Source organism: Lissotriton helveticus, chromosome 2_1 (assembly GCF_964261635.1).
Source record: "Lissotriton helveticus chromosome 2_1, aLisHel1.1, whole genome shotgun sequence".
Lineage (NCBI taxonomy): Eukaryota > Metazoa > Chordata > Amphibia > Caudata > Salamandridae > Lissotriton > Lissotriton helveticus.
The window spans coordinates 842,193,253-842,206,607 of record NC_136059.1 but is presented as its reverse complement, the minus strand read 5'-3'; the positions used below and the strand labels follow the sequence as shown (position 1 = coordinate 842,206,607).

Below are 13,355 nucleotides of genomic sequence, written 5' to 3'. Positions count from 1 at the left end.
TGTGGATCGCTTGTAAACTGCAGTAGTATTTATATCACACATACACAAAATACTTTTTCGAGTTGGAGAAGAAAGCACCAACCAAACCCCTGAGTGTTAAAATAACTGAGACTTTGTTTCAGACACGTACAGTAGGGGTGAAAGTATAGGTTTAGCTTGAATCACACTTTAAGGACATTCACACAAAATATTTTACATAACAGATGGAATCTGTTATGGAATACGAAAGGTGTAGGCTTTGTAACTGGAACTTGATAATGCAAAATCATTACCTTTGTGATTGCCGCTTGCACGAAGAGTTAAACTATTGCTGTACATCAGTAAATGAAACTTCCTCAGATCACTGGTGGATGTTTTTTTTAATACAAATCTTATTGGGTGTTCCAAATGCACAGTACCGCATGATGAAGTACATATAGAATACAAGAAAGCATATTTGGCAGTATTTGTATACATTGTGGAAAAGTAAATTTTGCCATGTTCTGTGTCCCTACGTGTCATCCATCATATGTTATGTGTGCATGATTAAATATGCATATGCATTCCCCATGTCTGATTAATGACGCAATTACAGTTGTGTCCCCCTCTAGTATGCCAGTTTCCAGTCCTCGTGAATAATACGAATATCAGGCCTATGTAAAGCTACGTTGCCACGTTTCTCAGTGTGCACGTTATTTCATTGAAAGTCCCCGTTTCTAGGCCTCAAAAGGGCCCGGACACCAGATTCAGCTCCTGTCTCCTGAAGCCTCGCTGAGGAGCGATACAGCCCCCACCTGTATCCTCGACCCTTCACTTACTTCCTGCCTCGCAGTGCCCGGCCCAGCCTGGCTCAGTCTCTGAGTCTGCCAAGAATATGTTATAGTTCCAGTTATCAGTTCAGTCCTCCTTCTCTGCATTCCTAAACTACTGAACTGCATCAATAGTTTCCGTCATTGTCTAGCCTTCACGTCTCCACGTTAGAGAAATACTGCATTTAATGGTCACTTCATATTCTTCATCACGCACTACATGTAGAATAATGCATGGTCCAGTCTTAGAATCAAGTTAGCCTTTCCCCTCCTAACTTCTAGTTTATATCAACATGTTCCCTAAACATCAGATACTAGATAGGGTTTAGGTACATGTCGCTCCGACCCTCCAGACTTCAGTCTCTGCTCCTAGCACAGAGTTCATAGCCCCCAGCTTCTCCTAGTGATACGTCATTGCTAGTTTGCGCGCACCATTAGGTTAGAGGTCCCGGCTCCTTAGGTAGCCCCCTCCATGGTTTCCGCCCCATTCATGACATATTCTGTTACGTCTGCACCACATGTCCATGTATACGCCCAGTTACACCTACTTTCGCCCTTATCTTTCGCGACTGCTACGCGTCACACCTTCTGCTCCACCCCCTGCTACGCCTACTGCAATGTAATGCTATGTGTTTGCGTTATGTATATATGCTCATGTATTGTTATTAAAAGTCAGCGCGCTCATCCCAGATCCAGCCCCAGCAGCTGCTGGGCCCTGTCATCCTATTCCTATGCAGGTTGTCCTGTTCCTGTCCTTATGCTATATTAAACCTGCAAAACTCCTACTACCTCGAATCTTGACTCTTATTTATTGAGCTATCTGTTATGATATATGTCTAGTCAAAAATAGGGTATTATTTATTTATTTACCACATAATGGCGCCCGAACAGGGACTTGCCCTTTCCCCACGCGTCGGTGAAGCCACGCCGACCCCCTGACCCTCTACAGTCGTGACGGAACTCTTCTGCGCAGTGGCAGATATTTCTGCTCAAGTATCCCTCAGGCCCACGGAGGAGACGGAGGAGGCGGTCCAGCATCCAGACGAGACGGTGGAGGAACGCGGCGAGTCCCGACCAGAGCCCAAGCCAAGAGTCCAAGGTCCGAGGTATCCGGAGGTCCACCCGTAACTGAAGTCCGAAGCCCGAAGTTCGTCGTCCGTCGTCGTAGCAGTCCAGTCCAGTCCGAGGTTTCCGTTCTTGCTGCCCGGTGAGTACCGTTACTGGGGTGGTATCTAGACAGGGTTTATTAAATTGACTCTGGTCTGTGGGTTGGTGGTACACAGTCCCACAAACGAAGTGTCCACTTCGGTGGATGCGGGTCCTGACGTGTCTCTTTATGAGACCGGTAAGTTTCGTACTGTTTCAGCAGTGCATCTAGTTTCTGTTCTAGTCAGTTTCTGTTCTCGAGAAAATTTATGTGTTCTGTTCTCAGTATTTCCAGGTAGTATTCTGTTCGAACTGATTATTTTAAATGTTTTTCATGTATTTTAATGTCGTGGTATGAATGGGGAATAAGTATCGTGTTCATTGTGTATTGTATTGTGTCTAGATTACAGTTCAGTCATGCCCATATTTTCCAAGTTACGTCAGTTAAAAACTAGAAAGGGTCTGCTGGAAGCAGCAGTTCCCGTCCCGCCCAGGGACAGTCCAGGTCACTTTATGTATCAGAAACATGGCATAAGTGCCATATTGTATCTAGACTTATGGGTGGAGTATACCAAACAGTTAGAAGAAAAGTATAGATGGCCCGTATCGGGTACATGGGATGCCGAATGCATCATGCGAGTAGAAGAAGCATTATGGAAAAAGAAAGCCAGACAGTCACAGAAAGATGCCATCGAGTTATGGCGCAAAGAAGCTCATAAAAGAACTGAAAAAGAAATCAGAAAGTCAGAATTAAGTAGAGAATCCTTAGAGCGAGCCCAAGAAAAAGAATTAATCGAGATAGGTGAACAAGTCAAAACTGAACAGAGAGACAGACAGAGGAATGCCCTTATTAAGGGTATGTATCCTCTTCTTGCCGAGGGCTTGCCAAAAGCGACCCCGGAGGCATCCAGTAATTTCCCGCCACCATTAGTTCCGACCAAGCTACGTCACAAACAGACCGCAGCTGATATTTTTATTTCGTCCTATTTGGACGACACAGTCCCAGAATATGCAAATCCTGTTCGCGCTCCGCCAGTCCCTGTAAATCAGGCACATCCTGCTCCTCCAGACACCGGGGCACCCCATGCAGTACCTGCTACGGTACCCCCGGTCCAGCCAGCATTTCAATTTCCCGCTCCGCCACGAAGAATATCAGTCGACGATTCTAGTCTAGGGGCCGCAGGAGGAGGTCCTCCTCAAACCCCGCCGCCACGCAAGCGTTTATCAGCACTCGAATTACATGCTCAAGCATCACAGCGTACTCCCAAGAGTAATAAGTCTGTTGCAGAAATCAGGCAAGCCCTTGGCGAATGTGCCTATGACCCAGTCCCAGGCGAGAATAATATGGTTTTATATTCAGTACGCGTAAGGAGGGTGACCGAGTATCTAGTCACCCTACCCAATATGAAAGAAGATCTAGACAGAATATATCGTTTCATCCGTACAGGGGATGATCCAGAAAGTATTAGTGATGCCATGTCTCAAAGGAAAGCTGAGATCCAGCGTATGATATTAAAGTTTTTAATTAACTGTCTAATAAGAGAACAAGATTACCCGTCTAAAGATCCGGCCGAAATGAAAACCCTGACAAAGTGGAGTGATAATATAGCCGAGGGTAAGCACAATACCATTAGTGCCATGGAGAGTATGTACAAGAAAATCCGTAGAGAAATAATAAAGATACACGAACAACGTAAAGCAGCACAAGTAAGCGAGAAAGAAAGTAACTCTGATACTGAAGAGGTAGAGGACGAGAATCCCGCCAGAATAGCGTATGTAGGAAAATCTAGATTTCCAGATCGCCATTTACGCCTAGAACACAAGTCTATTTTTCATTCTCCAGCACCAGAACAAGGTTCACTAGAACAAGTGTTTCAAGCTACCGATCACATTCTGAAATCACGAATCGGTTACAGTGAGTTAAGTACCATGCATGAACAAGAACTAGCCCGATCAGCAGTCCGATGGATTACTGATTCTACCACTTTTCCAGACGAAATAGTGGCACAAATGTTTCTGAAACTGCCCCCAGCCGAGCAGCGACTGGTGGGTATGTATATGATCCAGCACCTCATTACTCTGTATGAGGGTCAGCACTCTGATCCAGGTCCGTTACACGATATCCTGAACGAGTTATTCCAGTATAGATGGAAAGGTCTAGGTACCGATTTAATTAGTGTCATTCTAGAGCAGCGCCACAAATATAGAACGTTTCTGAACCCGCATTTTGTTCATGTCTCACCCCCAGAAAGTAAACCATTTTACATGGAAAGACAGAACCCGTTACGAGAAGTGCATCCAGTTAAGACAGAGGACGGTGAAATGCAACGAGTGTTTGTTTACACCCCGATTACAAAGATGGAACTCCTCGAGATGAAGAAATTAATTCCCTGTCATGACAAAGATCCAGCAGGGTTCCATAGAGAATTAAAAGACATGCTCCGTATGGGAGAATACACTTACCCAGATATCATTAAAATGTTAAAGGTCCTGTTGCCCGCAGGGGTGTATGAAAAGCTAAAGGAAAAAGAATGGGAGGTGGGAGAGAAAAAGATCGATTGGGCAGTTCTAGAAGCTGAAGACAAGGCACGAGTACCAGGTACTGGTCTAGGAGAGAAATGTAAAGAATTACCAGAATTATTGATTCAAGTTTTACCCAGATTATTGACAACTAGAAAAGAAGACTGGGATGCAATCTCAGCCTGTAAACAGAAACAAGAGGAAGATATTAGTGATTTCTATTCTAGGTTTGAAAAATGTTTTAGCATCAATAGTGGCCTCAAGACAAGTAGTGAGTCATACCCTCACCTTTTTGTTACTAAATTAGTCGAGAATTCAAGCCCACAAGTTAAAAATCGAGTTTTGAAAGTCGAAAGCACCTGGCAAGCTAATACTCCGTCCCAGATGCTCCAGATGCTCCAGTACCACCAGAATAGAATCAGGGAAGAGCAAGAACACGAGAGAAAACGTATGAAAGACACGAAAATGAAAGTACTAGTTGCACAATCTGTTCCTCAAGACAGTCAGAAGAGGGGTCCGAATCAAGCCAGTCATCCTGCAGCTCCCGTTAAAGGGAATTGCAATTATTGTAAACAGCCAGGTCATTTTATAAATGAGTGTGCAGTTCTGAAACACAACATAGCTACTGGTAAGACTAAAGAAAGACCACGTCCGCCTAGACAAGAACAAGTTTCACAGATTCCTCAGCCACAGAATGCACAACAGACAGTTCCAGCTCCGCAGCCTATCGCTGCAACACAGCACGTTACATCGCAGATGTACCAGTATGCACAGTCTGAGTATCCAGAGTACCAGCAGTATTCATGAAACAGCCTAGAGAGGGAGGTAGGCTTGCCTCTCATTGAGATACCTGTAGATCAAGAAGGTCCCTATGTTCACAGTCAAGTATTAGGGAAAGACAGAAAGTTTTTGATTGATACAGGGGCAAGTAGGACCACAATTAGTCATGCCGAAGTTCCAGGGGCTCCGCTCTCAGGCTCAAGAAATGTTTCCCTTGGATTTTCAGGAAAACCTATCGTAAATGAGATTTCAAAGCCAGTTACTCTAGAAGTAGGTCCATTGTCCCGCACTACTGATCTGTTACTTACTAAGTCATGTCCAGAAAACCTATTAGGCATTAAAACACTGAAAGAGTTAGGTGCAGTTATATGCTGTTCCCCAGAGGGAATACGATTGTTCCTACGTGACTTTAAGGGTCACTATGTATTACGAGATTTTGATTCAAGACTGTCTAATGTTCCGCAGCACTTATGGGCGCAAGGTCCAACTGATGTAGGTTATATGCAAATCACACCCTATCGTGTGACTCTCAAGCCAGGTGTAGTGTTACCACGAATCAGACAGTACAGATTGCCACCTGAGGCTGTAGCAGCCTTATCCAAAATTATTGACGAGCTCATGGCTCAAGGAGTGGTTGTAGAAACTGACTCCAACGTATGCAATTCTCCGATCATTCCAGTCATGAAACGTACTGATCCAAATGCACCCCCAGTATATCGATTAGTGATCGACCTACGAGAGCTTAATAAATGTATTATTCCGCAGTACCCAGTTGTTCCAGACATCTCTTCCCTATTGACAGCCATTGATTCCGAAGCCACGTTCTTCACTGTCATAGACCTCAAGAACGCATTTTTCAGTGTTCCTATTCATCCAGACAGCCAGTTCCTTTTCGGATTCTGTTTAAATGGAAGGAGCTATATGTTCACACGCGCTCCTCAAGGTTTCACAGAAAGTCCTAGTATTTACAGTCAAGCACTTAAGAGACAACTAGACAACATTCACATGCCAACTGACACTGCCCTGCTCCAGTATGTCGATGATCTACTGATCACAGCCCGTTCTGAACGTGCTTGCGAGCAAGCATCCCTTACAGTCTTGTATTTCCTAGCCGAGATGGGGCACAAGGTGTCCCCTTCTAAACTTCAATTCTGTGTCCAGCAAGTGGTCTACTTAGGACACTTACTGTCCAAGAGGGGTAGGCAGTTGACACCAGACCGTATCCAGTTAATAGCGAGTCTTCCTCAGCCCAAGACCCAGAAGGAGGTACGTGCTTTTATCGGCCTTACTTCTTACTGCAGACAATGGATTCCTCAGTATGCATTTCTAGCCAAACCACTGATACAGTTAACGACACAGGAGGCAGCCGTATCGACTGTCCTCCCTTGGACATCTGAACATACACTTAGTTTCAACGAGTTAAAGAAAGCTTTATGCCAAGCTCCAGTTCTAGCGACACCGAACTACAGTAAGCCTTTTACACTTTTTGTTACTGAACGCGAAGGTACAGCATTATCTGTTCTCACACAAGATCAAGTAGGACAATACAAGCCCTGTGCTTATTTTTCGAGCACATTAGATCCTGTAGCCCAGGCTTTGCCTGCGTGCCTCAAGTCAGTTGCAGCCACAGCCCTAGCTATCAGACAAAGTGATTCCATAGTCTTAGGACATACCTTGACAGTACAAGTCCCACATTCTGTGGAAGTTCTTCTGAACCGAACACAAACTCAGCACTTGACAATTGCACGTTTAACAGGTTATGAATTGACACTGTTCCAGCCACACATAGAAATCAGACGCTGCAACATTTTAAACCCTGCTACACTGTTACCATCAGTTACTTCGAATCCTGACCCACATGACTGTGTGGAAGTAGTTAACATTACGACAAAGCCAAGACAAGATCTGACAGATATTCCGTTACCAGATCCCGACCTGACACTTTATGTGGACGGTTCATGTATGAGAACTAGTACAGGAGAACTAGTAGCCGCGTATGCAGTGACTACTGACACCGAAGTTATTGAGACACACCGTATCGATACTCTGTCCGCTCAAGCAGCAGAGCTAGTTGCTCTGACACAAGCCTGCATACACGCCAAGAACCTGAAAGTTAATGTTTACACAGATTCACGTTACGCATTTGGAGTTGTACACGACTTCGGAGTGCTCTGGCAGGAGAGAGGTTTCATGACTTCTCATGGAACCAAGATTCAGCATGGTCTCCTTATTCAAGCTCTGTTAGATGCCATACACTTACCGACATCCATTGCTATCATGAAATGCAAAGCACATACGAAAGTCACTGACATTATTTCCCAGGGTAATGAACTAGCAGATCGCACAGCCAAGCTTACAGCACAGACTCCAGACATTCCAGTTAACATGACACATGCTCCAGATCCGACTACATGCATGACAGTTAAGGACCCTACTCAAGATGTCATAGATATCCAGTTACATGCTACTCCCGATGAAATTAAGAAATGGTCCGAACAAGGAGGGGTCCAGACAGATCAAGGATGGTTAACGAAGGGTAGAGCCACATGGTTTCTCCCCGACTCTATGGTTCAAGTCATTATTAATACCGCACATAGTCCAGCACATTTAGGGGAAAAAGCTATGTTAGACAGTATCCAGAACATTTGGTTCAACAAGCATTTACGAGCTGCAGCTAAGCAGAAAGTCCGTACCTGTATGATATGTTGTCAGTTTAATCCAGGTAAAAGTGTCCCGGTGGAACAAGGTGGTTTCCAGCCCCCTGACCACCCTTTTGAAGTCCTCCAGATGGATTATATTCAGATGGAGCGATGTCGAGGTTTCAAGTATGTCCTTGTAGTTGTATGCGCTTTGTCCAGGTGGACAGAAGCATATCCAGTCCCAGATTACACAGCCGCGACCACTGCCAAGCAGTTGGTTCGTGAGTTCTTCCCCCGTTATGGACTCCCTAGAGTCGTATATTCTGATAACGGTCAGCCATTCTCATCTGAACTCATGAAGCATGTTTCCCTTTTGTTAGGGTACCAGTGGAAGTTCCATTGTGTACGCCATCCTGAAGCAGCCGGTCTCGTTGAGAGACATAATCAGACTCTGAAAATCCGTATTGCAAAAGTGTGTAAAGAAAAAGGTGTGGACTGGCTAGTAGCTCTGCCAGTCGCTTTATTTTATATGCGCATGGTCGCACATTCCAGATCAGGTCTGTCCCCGTATGAGGTCGTTTTCGGCCGCCCCCCTAATATGTGGGGTACTCCTAGACCCCGAAGTATTACCGATGTTTCAAGTAATATGCTGACAGATTACCTAGCTTCCTTGATGTCTGCCCTCAACTCATGTCGTTCACAGGTTGCCGCCGCATTTCCAGACAATACCGAGGTGGCACCGCATGAAATCGTTCCAGGATCCATGGTGATGGTCCGCAACTTTGACAGATCAAGTCCGCTGGAGCCTCGATGGAAAGAGCCCCGACAGGTCCTCCTCACTACCCGTACAGCCGTGAAGTTGGAAGGACGCAAAGGCTGGGTACACCTTTCTCATGTCAAACTTTTTAATGGACTGAAACCCGTCTTAAAGAACATTTCCCAGGATTCAAAGGATTGCCAGAATATTGTTCTCAAGGACTGTCCCGCAAAAGACATTGCTACAACCCCTCCCCTGTTAGAGAAAACTCCGCAGCAGGAGTATAAACAGAAATTAAGGTCTAGTAAAATGAGTCAGCCAGTTTGATTGTCTAAGTCCTCCCCTAGGTGAAACGGTTAGACTGTTTCTGACATGTATAAAATAGACCCCCATAGTGAGAGAGTCAGTCAAAACTCAATCCGATGTATCGTTTTTCTATGTTTCATATTATTTCTCAGCATTATGATTTCCTGCACCAGTTATGCATTTTTCCTGTATCTCCCAGTTCTTCGTGTAAATAAGTCTGCTAATGCTACAGCAGAGCACACGTTTAGTGATCTGCCCCCTCATGAACTCTCTTACCGCCTCGCTATGCGAAATAACTCATTTATCCGCATGTTACATTACTCACACCAGACCAGCAATGCCACTAATTGTTGGGTGTGTGGTCGACTCCCCCCTTTCCAGACACCGAAGGGAGTTCTGCCACTCTTTCCTTATCCTTTTTCACATAATGGTTCGTGTGGAGCATGGTCCACGTTAACGTCATCCTCAACAGATATGTCTTTTCTTAACAGTACATGTTTCCCAGACAAGCAAGGTCTCCCCCACAGAACCGGGTTAGATCTAGAAAATGAAGTGTATAATTTAGGTAATTATTCTTCGAATTTTATGGTCCTGAATGTTCAGTCTGATACTACTCCAGACTTACCCGCTATTTCAGTACTACCAGTCAAAGGCGAATTATGTGTCCGAAATAATGGTTCCGTACATGTAGGACATAGTGATTGTACTACTATTGTCAAGTATAGTGACAGTGGGAAATCTATCTTTAAAGCTTCACGTCATTCCTATTTTATTTGTGGTCAAACTGCATATGTTCGTCTGCCCCTCGATTGGGAGGGAACCTGTTACATTGCCTTCCTACTGCCACCAGTTTTCCTAGCCCCATCTGATTATCACAGAAACACACATCTAGTACACATTAGACATAGAAGGGAGTCCCCAATTGTCGATTATACTGAAACTACTCTAGAACAGTATACAGATTTCAACAGAGGTTTCTTCTTCTTTATAGGACCTATCCAGAATAGTAAACTAATCCGTAGGTTAACCAGAACCCTTGAAGCTGTAATAAATGAGACTGCCTCTGCTCTAGGTAACTTAACTGAAGAGCAATCTGCTATGAGATTTGTCGTTTTGCAAAATCGTCTCGTCCTTGACGTCATACTGGCCGATAGGGGCGGGGCCTGTAGAGTCATCGGATCTAGTTGCTGCATTTTCATTCCAAATAACGCGCCGTCTGTTTATTCAGCTATAACCAGACTCCATAAAATTGCCCATCTGATACACCAAGATCCAGGCACCTGGACATGGTCCGGTTGGTTCTGGAATATAATTTCCGCATGGGGATGGAAAATATTGTCCTTTCTAGGTATTGCAGTAGCGATCATATTCAGCTGCTGCCTCTGTATACAATGTGGCCCTGCGATTTGCGGCATTTGTGCTACCTCTTGTATTCCTAGTCCCAAGCCCCGTTCTAAATCCCGTTCCAGGATAATTCGAGACGAGCAAATGATACTGTATGAAATGATAGACGGTATCATGAAAATTGATGTTTCCTGATGGAAACGTAGTGACAAGGAGGGAATGTGGAAAAGTAAATTTTGCCATGTTCTGTGTCCCTACGTGTCATCCATCATATGTTATGTGTGCATGATTAAATATGCATATGCATTCCCCATGTCTGATTAATGACGCAATTACAGTTGTGTCCCCCTCTAGTATGCCAGTTTCCAGTCCTCGTGAATAATACGAATATCAGGCCTATGTAAAGCTACGTTGCCACGTTTCTCAGTGTGCACGTTATTTCATTGAAAGTCCCCGTTTCTAGGCCTCAAAAGGGCCCGGACACCAGATTCAGCTCCTGTCTCCTGAAGCCTCGCTGAGGAGCGATACAGCCCCCACCTGTATCCTCGACCCTTCACTTACTTCCTGCCTCGCAGTGCCCGGCCCAGCCTGGCTCAGTCTCTGAGTCTGCCAAGAATATGTTATAGTTCCAGTTATCAGTTCAGTCCTCCTTCTCTGCATTCCTAAACTACTGAACTGCATCAATAGTTTCCGTCATTGTCTAGCCTTCACGTCTCCACGTTAGAGAAATACTGCATTTAATGGTCACTTCATATTCTTCATCACGCACTACATGTAGAATAATGCATGGTCCAGTCTTAGAATCAAGTTAGCCTTTCCCCTCCTAACTTCTAGTTTATATCAACATGTTCCCTAAACATCAGATACTAGATAGGGTTTAGGTACATGTCGCTCCGACCCTCCAGACTTCAGTCTCTGCTCCTAGCACAGAGTTCATAGCCCCCAGCTTCTCCTAGTGATACGTCATTGCTAGTTTGCGCGCACCATTAGGTTAGAGGTCCCGGCTCCTTAGGTAGCCCCCTCCATGGTTTCCGCCCCATTCATGACATATTCTGTTACGTCTGCACCACATGTCCATGTATACGCCCAGTTACACCTACTTTCGCCCTTATCTTTCGCGACTGCTACGCGTCACACCTTCTGCTCCACCCCCTGCTACGCCTACTGCAATGTAATGCTATGTGTTTGCGTTATGTATATATGCTCATGTATTGTTATTAAAAGTCAGCGCGCTCATCCCAGATCCAGCCCCAGCAGCTGCTGGGCCCTGTCATCCTATTCCTATGCAGGTTGTCCTGTTCCTGTCCTTATGCTATATTAAACCTGCAAAACTCCTACTACCTCGAATCTTGACTCTTATTTATTGAGCTATCTGTTATGATATATGTCTAGTCAAAAATAGGGTATTATTTATTTATTTACCACACATTAGCACATTAAGAAAGGTCCACATCTAGTACAACAGTTAGGACACTTTCATAGGCAATGGTGGACGATGTTAAAGGGGCCGGTAGCCTCACCTGGTAGAATTACTGTAAAGAATTGCTGTCACTGCGTTGCAAGCAAAAACACATCAGTGTCTGAGTCATTAAAGGTGAAGCATAATATGTATTCCGACTTACAGCAAATGCATCCTGTGAGATGCTGGAACCTGCAGAGGTGATTTTCCTTTCCACATTAAAGAAGATTTGAAGTACTAACCAAAAGACACATTTTTTAAGTGTTTTTATGGTGACAACCATGCATCCTATAATGGGGCTAGCTAACAACCTGGCACCCACACCCATTCATCCACCCAAACCTAGGAATTAATCCATCTACCCACTCTTACATTCAGACGCCTATAATTGTATCTTTCCACTCACCCATAAACATACATTCATCCCTCTATCCATCCGTTCATCCATCCATCTACCCACCCAGTCACCCTATGTTCAGACATACATTCATTAGCAACCCACCAACTTGCATGCATCTATCCACCCACCAACTCCTTGCAACCAAAATGGGAAGTATCTAAAATGACAACTGAAAAGAAATTAGACTACTCTGCAAGAATCAAACACTATTGGTACTGTGCACGTGACGAGACAAAAAAAGTAGGAAAAACTTAACTGAATTATGGAGGTATTACAGTACGCTGCAAAATGCAGCTGAGAATTCTAGAACTTGAAAAATATGGACGCCTTGATTTCCGTAATCCGAAAAAGTGGTCTAATTCCTTATTACTTGAAAATTGAGCTACTCTTTGTTTAGTCTAACTTGATGACCAAGGGACTGGCTATGTAAAACTTTTTCCTCATGGCCTCACCTCCTCGCTATAACTAGGCTCAGATTTTCTGCTTGCGATACTTTTGTAGAGAACCGTGTGCTCATGCGATGACCCGTAATTGACAGAAGTGTTGATACACAGTTGACGATCATGGCATCAAAGGGCTTTTCTTGATCATAACAATTTTTTGTGAAGTTCTGATCAAAATGAACATTGACCGACCACCATACAAAATGTAATCAATGAGGAACAACCCACTGACTGAAAATGGTTTACAGAAAAGCTATACGTCAAGGATAAAAAAGGACAGCAAATTCACATCCCCCAAGAGCAAGAATACAGTGTGCTAACAGCCAAGAGGCAGCAGATGCTAAATACGCTACTACCCAGAGACCTTCTGTATTAGAACAAATGTGTCAAACTTGTTATAACAATTCTCAAGGTATAAAATAGACAGTTAATAAACCTTCAATAAATTTTCCACAAATATGTGCTGTCCCTTTCTTTTATCCTTGAGGTATAGCTTTTCTGTAAACCATTTTCAGGCAGTTATTGATTACTTGTGATTCCCCCTGTTCCCCTGCCTAGGCATCCCTTCAGGGCCCCCCGTGTGATTTTACCATACAAAATGTACTAATAGATATGTCACTGTTCTTATTTGACACATTTTGACAAGTTTTGCTTGTATCACCTTGCACTGTGTTAACCTTATTTGCACCAGACATATTATGTTCCCCTAGACAAATGCACTGACTGATGTTGATTGCAACTACATTTTATACAAATAGTTTACATTCAGGTAC

General features: G+C 44.1%; 1 protein-coding gene across 4 annotated transcripts in view; it reads right to left on the bottom strand.

Annotated features, from left to right (window-relative positions):
• Nucleotides 1-13,355, bottom strand: part of SNCAIP (synuclein alpha interacting protein) — a 401,816-nt gene that overhangs the window by 36,459 nt on the left and 352,002 nt on the right. The window lies entirely within an intron of this gene.